Raw genomic sequence first — 8814 nt, 5'->3', positions numbered from 1 at the left:
CTCGACCTGCTGGGCTCTGGCGATCCTTCCGCCTCAGCCTTCCAAGAAGCTGGAACTATAGGCACGCGCTACTACGCCCAGCTCATTTTTTGATTTATTGTAGAGATGAAGCAACTCTTGGGCGACAAGAATGACACTCCAACTCCAAAAAAAAAGAAGAAGAAAATCAAGCCAGGTGCAGTGGTTCACGCCTGTAATCACAACACTCTGGGAAACTGAGGCAGGAGGATTGCTTGAGCCCGGAAGTTCAAGACCAGCCTGGGCAGCATAGCAAGACCCCGCCCCCCGTCTCTATAAAAACAATAACAACATCAAGAACAAAAATCATGTCCTTTTCAACAATGTGAATGCAGCTAGAAGCTCTTATTCCGTGCGAATTAACATTGTAGTAGAAAAGCAAATTTCACATGTTCTCACAAGTGGAAGCTAAACCCTGGGTCCACAGGATGTCAAGACAGGAGCAACAGACACTGGAGACTCCTTAAGTGGGGAGGGGGGGTTAATGGTATTGAGCTCCGTATTGAGCACTGCGTTCGCAATCTAGGTGTCAGACTCCATAGAAGCCCAAATGTCACCACCACGCAATATGCCTGAGTCACCAATCTGCTCATGCACCCCCTGAATCTAAAATAAAATAAAATTTACAAACTGGAGAAAAAGAGAAGGAACGTCTGAAAAGCCCAAGGAGTCACGATGATCAAATGTCATGTCGGATCCTGGGACAGAAAAAGAACATTCAGGAAAGTGAAGGGACTGTGAATAGAGTGTGGACTTTGGTCAGTAACAACGGATCGATGTTGGTTCACTAATGGTGTGAAAACTGTACCATTTTACAAAAATGTAACAGAAGCTGTTAATAAGAGATACCGGGTAGGCGGGGTATGGAAACTGTACTATCTTTGACATTTTTCTCTAAACACAAAATGATTCTAAAATTACAAGTTTTAAAAAAATAGTACTGCGTTTTTTTAAAACTTTATGTTCCATAGCCAGGCGTGGTGATGTGTACCCGTCTTCCTGGCACTTTGGGAGGCTGAGGCAGGAGGATCGCTTGAGCCCAGGAGTTTGAGACCAGCCTGGGGAACCTAGTGAGAACCCATCTCTACAAAAAATGTTTAGAAAAATGACAGTGGCTCAGTCTGTCATCCCAGCACTTTGGAGGCCGAGGCGAGTGGATTGCCTGAGCTCGTGGGTTCGAGACCAGCCCAGGCAACTTGGGAAGACCTCGTCTCTACAATATATCAAAATATTAGTTGGGCATGGTAGCACGCCCCTGTAGTTCCAGCTACTTGGAAGGCTGAGGCGGAAGGATCACCGGAGCCCAGCAGGTTGATGCTGGGGTGCCGTGAATGTGCCATGGCACTCCAGCCTGGGTGACAGAGTGAAACTCTAACTCAAAAAAAAAAGAAAAAAGAAAAATTAACCAGGTGTGGTGGTGCCTGTAGTCCCAGCTACTCAGGAGGCTGAGGCAGGAGGATTGTTTGAGGCCAGGAGTTTGAGACTAGCCTGGGCCTACAGCACTCTACATGAAGGAAGAACTTAATTTTCCTTTGTACAGTGATGGGTTTTTGTTTTGTTTTTTGAGTAGGAGTCTCACTTCATTGCCCTGACTGGAGTGCAGTGGCCGCTCCGGGCCACCACAGCCTCGACCCGCTGGGCTCTGGCGATCCTTCCGCCTCAGCCTTCCGAGTAGCTGGAACTACAGGCGTGCGCCACCACGCCTGGCTAATTTTTGATTTATTGTAGAGATGAGGTCTCGCCAAGTTGCCCAGGCAGGTCTCGAACCCACAGGCTCAGGCAATCCACTCACCTCGGCCTCCCAAAGTGCTGGGATTACAGGCTGAGCCAATGACGTGTTGAATAGCGACTGCCACATTGCCATCTAGAAAGGCTGAGCTAATTTATACTCTTGCTCATGGAGTATGAAAAGGCCAACTTCCCGCTGCTATTCATGGTAAGATGCGTAATTTTGGTAATTGTATCACCCACGTAGCCTCCACCACAAACAAGCAGTTCCACCCTCCCCCAAGAAGCTCCCTCGAACCTTTACAAGCGATCTCCTCTCCTGACCCTCAGCCCCAGAGAAGACTGAGCTGTTCCCTGCTGTTATCGGTTTGCCTTTTCTAGACTTTCCTGTAAATGGAAACCTACAGCATGTGTTGCCGTGTGTCTGAGTTTTTTCCCTGAGCGTGTTGTTTGAGCAATTTATCCGCGTCAACACGGGTGTCAGTAGTTCATTCATTTATATCGTGGAGTGGCATATCCCTGTATGGACGTACCATCATGCATCTAGCCTCCATCTGTTTGTTGGTGGGCAAGAGGATTGTCTCTAGGTTGGGCTATTTGAGTGATGTTGCAGTGAATATTTCCCTCAAGTTACTGTGTGAACATGTGTCTTAATATCTCTTGGTCAGAAACCGGAATCGGGTGACCGGGTCACAAGCAGGTGCATGCTGAAATTCCTGAGATGAGCCGGGCTCGGTGGCTCAGCCTGTTATCCCGCGCCTTTGGGAGGCTGAGGTGAGTGGATTGCCTGAGCCCGCGGGTTCGAGACCCGCCTGGGCAGCGAGACCTCATCTCTACCATAAATCAAAAAATCAGCCGGGCGTGGTAGCGCACGCCTATAATTCCGGCTACTCGGAAGGCTGAGGCGGAAGGATCGCCGGAGCCCAGCAGGTCGAGGCTGCGGTGGCCGGGAGCGGCCACTGCACTCCAGTCTGGGCGACAGAGTGAGACTCCAACTCAAAAAAAAAAAATTCCTGAGATGGTGCCATCTTGCTTTCCAAAGTGACAGGGCCACTCTGAATTCCTATTAGCAAGGTATGAGAGCTCCCAAGACTGAATCAATCTTTCCTTCCTTCCTTCCTTCCTTCCTTCCTTTCTAAGTCAGAGTCTCACTCTGTCACCCAGACTGGAGTGCAGTGGCACCACCATGGCTCACCAAAGCCTCAATCTCCTGGGCTCAAGCAAATCTCCTCCCTCAGCCTCCAGAGTAGCCGGGACCAGAAGCACGTACCACCATGCCCAGCTAATTTTTTTGTTTTTTGTAGAGCTGAGTTCTCTTTGTGTTGCCCAGAGTGGTCTCAACCTCCTGGCCTCAAGTGATCCTGCTGCCTCGGCCTCCCAAAGTGTTAGGATTGCAGGTGTGACCTGCCCCAACCCTCGATGCTGACTTTTAAATATCTCTCTTGGATATTTGCCGATCGGATGGTTTTTAAATGGGATCTAGACTGGAAACAACCCCAACGTCCATCAACAGATAATCGGATAAACCATTTTTGGTGTTACCCATACAATGGCCTGCTATTTGGCAGTAAGAAGGAATGAACTATTTATACACGCAGCACCAGGAAGGGCTCTCTACGTCACGCTGCTGTGTGAACAAAGCCAGAAGGAAAGAGTACACAGTGTATGATTCCATTTGTATAAAACTTAAGAAAACGCAAGGCACAGAAAGCAGACCCGTGGGTGCTGGGGAGCTGGGGTGGAGAGAAGAGGGGAAGCCGTCACCAAGGACCAGAAGAGGTGTGGGTGTGAGAGTTACATTCATGTCTTGATAATTTGCATATGCACCCCTATGCCAAAACTTATCAAATCGGGCTGGGTGCAGCGGCTAACGTCTGTGATCCCAGCACTTTGGGAGGCTGAGGCGGGAGGATCGATTGAGCCCAGGAGCTTGAGAGCAGCCTGGGTAGCACAGCAAGACCCCATCTCTACAAAAAAATAAAAAAATTAACCGGGCATGGTGGCACCTATAGTTCCAGCGACTTGGGAGGCTGAGGCAGGAGGATTGCTTGAAGCCAGGAGTCGGAGGCTGCTGTGAGCTCTGATGGCGTCACTGCATTCCAGCCAGGGTGACCGTGTGAGATGTGGTCTCTTTTTTTTTGAGTCGGAGTCTCACTCTCTGGCCTAGGTTGGGTTGCTGTGGCATGCTCACGGCCAGCCCCAGCGTCGACCTGCTGGGCTCCGGCGATCCTTCGGCCTCAGCCTTCCAAGGAGCCAGAACTCCAGGTACACACTACCACGCCCGGCTCATTTTTTGATTTATTGTGGAGACGGGGTCTCGCCACGTTTCCCGGGCTGGTCTCAAACCTGCAGGCTCAGGCAATCCACTCGCCTCGGCCTCCCAAAGTGCTGGGATGGCAGGCTGAGCCACCGAGCCCGGCCAAGACCTTGTTTCTTAAAAAAAAAATGTTTAAAGTGTCAAATTGTACACGTTAAACCTGTGTAGTTTGTGGTGTGTTAGTGAGACCTCAATAAAGCTGTTAACATGGTTTTATTTCACACTGTTTTATTTTGCAGTTCTGTGATTAAATTCATGCACTGAGCATCTTTTTAAAAATGTATTTACCTCTAATAATTGTTCTCCTGTTAACTGTTCATTCTCGTCCCTTTCTCTTTATTTATTTATTTATTTATTTTTATTTTTTATTTTGAGTCGGAGTCTCACTCTGTCGCCCAGACTGGAGTGCAGTGGCCGCTCCCGGCCACCGCAGCCTCGACCTGCTGGGCTCCGGCGATCCTTCCGCCTCAGCCTTCCAAGGGGAGGTTTTCAAAAACACATAGTGAGGCCGGACCCAGTGGCTCACGCCTGTCATCCCAGCACTTTGGAGGCTGAGGTTGGAGGATCGCTTGAGCCCAGGCGTTCGAGACCAGCCTGGGCAACATAGGGAGACCCCCATCTCTACAAAAATGAAAAAAAATTAGCTGAGCATGGTGGCGCACGCCTGTAGTCCCAGCTACTCAGGAGGCTGAGGAGAAAGGATCGTCTGAGCCCAGGAGGCGGATGCTGCGATGATCATGCCACTACCCTCCAGCCTGGGTAACATAGTAAGACCCTGACTCAAAAAAGAAAAAAAGTGATTGAATGAACAAAAGTCTGACACATACACAGCTTTTTCTCTGAGTGTCTCATTCTCCAAATAATTATGCAAAAACATTGCTCACCATGAATTCGCCCCTAGGAAGGAGTCATGCGGTGGCTTTATCTGCGGGGCTGGCGTCACCAGCCATCTTTTTCTTGTTGTGAATTACAGAAAACAGAGGCAGAGTTCCATCAATCTGCATCTAATAATAAAAATAGCCGCCACATTCTGTGCGTCCCACACGATGAGAGGAGCTCTCTGGAGGCAGAAAATGGCATCAAATGCTAAGAATTTGTGGACATCTCACACACACGAAGCTGAAGTCAGGCTTTTGACACCTTCCGTATCTGAGCCTCCCCCGGGTGTTCCTATTTCAGGAAGTGGCACCAGGATCCCTGGAACCAGCAGGCTAGAAGTCACCTCCTGCCGCCACCCACACCGACAGCCAGTGCCAAGTCCTGCCAGATCAGTCCCTCCAAAACGTTTCTCAGATTCCCCCACGCCTTCTTCCCTGCCAGTGCCCTCAGCTAAACCATCGTCCGTGCCTGCCCAGATGGCTCCGTGGCTTTATTTTTAGAGACAGGGTCTTGCTCTGCTGCCCAGGCTGGAGGGCGGTGGCACAATCAGAGCTCACGACAGCCCCGAGCTCCTGGGCTTAAGCGGTCCTCCTGCCTCAGCCTCCAAAGTGCTGGGATGACAGGCGTGAATCTCTGCACCCGCCCCAGATGACTCTTAAAATTTATTTTTATTTTTTAAAGTGAGAAAGCAGGATTTACTGAGAGGACAGAAAAGCTCCCACAGTGGGAGGCGGCCCGGAGGGGTTGCCCTCAGTGTTTCTTTACACAGGAGCCAAAATAATCTCTTTTTTGTTTGTTTTTGGTTAGGGTCTCACTCTGTCACCCAGGCTGGAATGCAGTGATACGATCACAGCTCACCACAGCCTTGGCCTCCTGGGCTCAGTTTATGATCCTCCTGCCTCAGCCTCCCAAGTAGCTGGGACTACAGGCACACACCACCATGCCTGGCTACGTTTTTTATTTTTTTAATTTTAATTTTTTTTTTTTTGAGTTGGAGTCTCACTCTGTCGCCCAGACTGGAGTGCAGTGGCCGCTCCCGGCCACCGCAGCCTCCACCTGCTGGGCTCCGGTGATCCTTCCGCCTCAGCCTTCCAAGTAGCTGGAACTACAGACGTGCACTACCACGTCTGGCTAATGTTTGATTTATTGTAGAGATGAGGGCTCGCCAAGTTGCCCGGGCGGGTCTCGAACCCCGCGGGCTCAGGCAATCCCCCCACCTCAGCCTCCCAAAGGCGCGGGATTACAGGCTGAGCCACCGAGCCCAGCTATGCTTTTTATTTTTTGTAGAGACAAGATCTCACTGTGTTGCCCCGGGAGGTCTCTAACTCCTGAACTCAAGCGATCCTCCCGCCTCAGTCTCCCAAAGTGCTAGGATCATGGGCATGCACCCGGACGACTCAAAATAAACTCAAAACATACATTAGACCACAACCCTCACCTGTCTAAAACCCTTCAAGGAACCCTACACATATGATAAAATTCAAATTCTGTATCAAGGTCTACGGGCCTGTTCTGTCTCTCGTCACCCTGACTGCTCGCTGATATTTGGCCATCCTGGTTTTCCTGCTCCTCAAATTCAACAAAACCTTTTCTACCTTTCACCAACTGTCGTATCTGCTCTCCCTTCTTATTTTACTTTATTTTATATTTAGTCGGGGTCGTCTCCCTCTGACACCCAGACTGGAGTGCAGTGGCACAATTACGGCTCACTGCAGCCTCGACCTCCCGGGCTCAGGCGATCCGCCCACCTCAGCCTCCCAAGTAGTTGGGACTACCGGCACGTGCCACCATGCCTGGCTCATTTTAAATTTTTTTGGTAAAGACGAGGTCTCGCTATGTTGCCCAGGCTGGTCTCGAACACCTGGCCTCAAGTGATCCTTCTACCTCGGCCTCCCAAGGTGCCGGGACGACAGACATGAGCCACTGCACCTCGCCTGGTCTCCTCACTTCTGAGCACACCTGGCTTGGTTAATTTCCACACAGGAGGGGTGGAAGGTGGGATTGGCAGTAGTGGGAATCTGCCGGGGAGAGGGGGCACACCTCATCAACAAGGGAACCTGCATAACGAACAGTTGTATACCTAACCCTGAATTGTACCCCGCATGTTTAAAATAAAAAAAAAAAGACCGGGCTCAGTGGCTCAGCCTGTCATCCCAGCACTTTGGGAGGCCGAGGTGAGTGGATTGCCTGAGCCTGTGGGTTCGAGACCAGCCCAGGCAATTTGGTGAGACCTCGCCTCTACAATAAAAAAACAAAACAAATTATTCAGGTGTGGTGGCGCACGCCTGTGATTCCAGCTACTTGGAAGGCTGAGGCGGAAGGATCGCCAGAGCCCAGCAGGTCGAGGCTGCAGGTGGCCGGGAGCGTGCCACTGAACTCCAGCCTGGGCAACAACTCAAGAAAAAATAACAGAATAAAATAAAATACATGAAAAGAGAAAAAAAATTCCACGCAGAGCTCTCTCTTTTCTTTTTACAGCACTTAGTACAATCTAGTTTTTCTGTGATGTGTATGTTAGGTATCTATTCTGTGTGACACATCACTGTAAAACTTTGTGGCTGGAAATAGCACGTATCATCTCAGTTTCTGTCGGTCAAGAAGCCACATGCAGCTTGGCTGGGTCTTCTACTCTGGGGTCTTTCAAAGGCCGCAATCACGGTGTCCACTGGGAAGAATCAGCTGAAGGCTCGACCGGGGCAGATGCCCTTCCAGGATCGCCCATCTGGCTGTTGGCAGGATTCGGTTCCTTATGGGCTCTCATTCTGAGGGTCTCACGGCCTTGCAGGCGGTTGGTTGGAGGGGACCCTCCGTTTCTTGCCAGTTTCTGGTCTCTCCAGCCTCACTGCTTGCTTCAATGAAGCTTGCAAGCTGAGAAGGCAAGAGTCTTCTAGCAAAATGGACGTGCCAGTCTCTCACAGTGTCATCACAGAAGTGGCCTCTCACTGGGCGCTGTGGCTCACACCGGTAGTCCCAACATTTTGGGAGGCTGAGGTGGGAGGATCGCTTGAGCCCAGGGGTTCAAGACCAGCCTGGGCAACATAGTAAGATGTCATCTCTACAAAAGTCAGCCGGGTGTTGTGGCGTGTTTCTGTAGTCCAGCTACTTGAGAGGCTGAGGCGGGAGGATCACTTGAGCCGAGAAGGTTGAGGCTGCAGTGAGTCATTATCTTGTTACTGGTCTCCAGCCTGGACCTCAACACAAGAGTCTGACTCAAGTAAAAAAAAAAAGATTGGTGCTGGGCTCGGTGGCTCAGCCTATAATCTCAGCACTTTAGGAGGCTGAGGTGAGAGGATTTCTTGAGTCCAGGGGTTAAGACCAGCCCGGGCAACTTGGTGAGACCTCATCTCTACGAAAAAAAAAAAAAAATAGCTGGGCATGGTGGCGTATGCCTGTAATTCCGGCTACTTGGAAGGCTGAGGCAGAAGGATCGCCTGAGCCCAGCAGGTCAGGGCTGCAGTGGCTGTGAGCATGCCCCTGCACTCCAGCCTGGGTGACGGAGTGAGACTTCAACTCATTCTGCATTATTCTATTTGTTAGAATCAAGTCATCAGGTCTGGTCTACACTCCGGAGAGAGAATTATACCAAGAGCCGGGAACCACTGGAACCACTTGGGACTATCTTAGAAGTCTGCTGACCGCAGTGTTTTCCCCTTTCTTTCTTCCTTCCTTCTTTCTTTTTAATTTTACAGATGAGGTCTTGCCAGGTTGCCCAGGCTGGTCTCGAACCCGTGGGCTTGTGCAATCCTCTCACCTTGGCCTCCCGAAGTGCTGGGATTATAGCCTTCTTTCTTCCCTTCTTTTCTTTTCTTTTCTTTTTTTTTTGAGTTGGAGTGTCACTCTGTCACCCAGACTGGAGTGCAGTGGCTGCTCCC

The 8814-nt window shown here is 50.3% G+C and overlaps 1 pseudogene; it reads right to left on the bottom strand.

Moving 5' to 3' along the window:
• Positions 1 to 4731: 4731 nt before the first annotated feature.
• The window catches only part of LOC110596114, a 4856-nt pseudogene continuing 773 nt past the window's right edge, over positions 4732 to 8814 (bottom strand).

Source organism: Carlito syrichta, unplaced genomic scaffold (assembly GCF_000164805.1).
Source record: "Carlito syrichta isolate Samal-C Ts95f unplaced genomic scaffold, Tarsius_syrichta-2.0.1 Scaffold306953, whole genome shotgun sequence".
NCBI lineage: Eukaryota > Metazoa > Chordata > Mammalia > Primates > Tarsiidae > Carlito > Carlito syrichta.
This window is presented reverse-complemented; position numbering and strand designations above follow the sequence as displayed.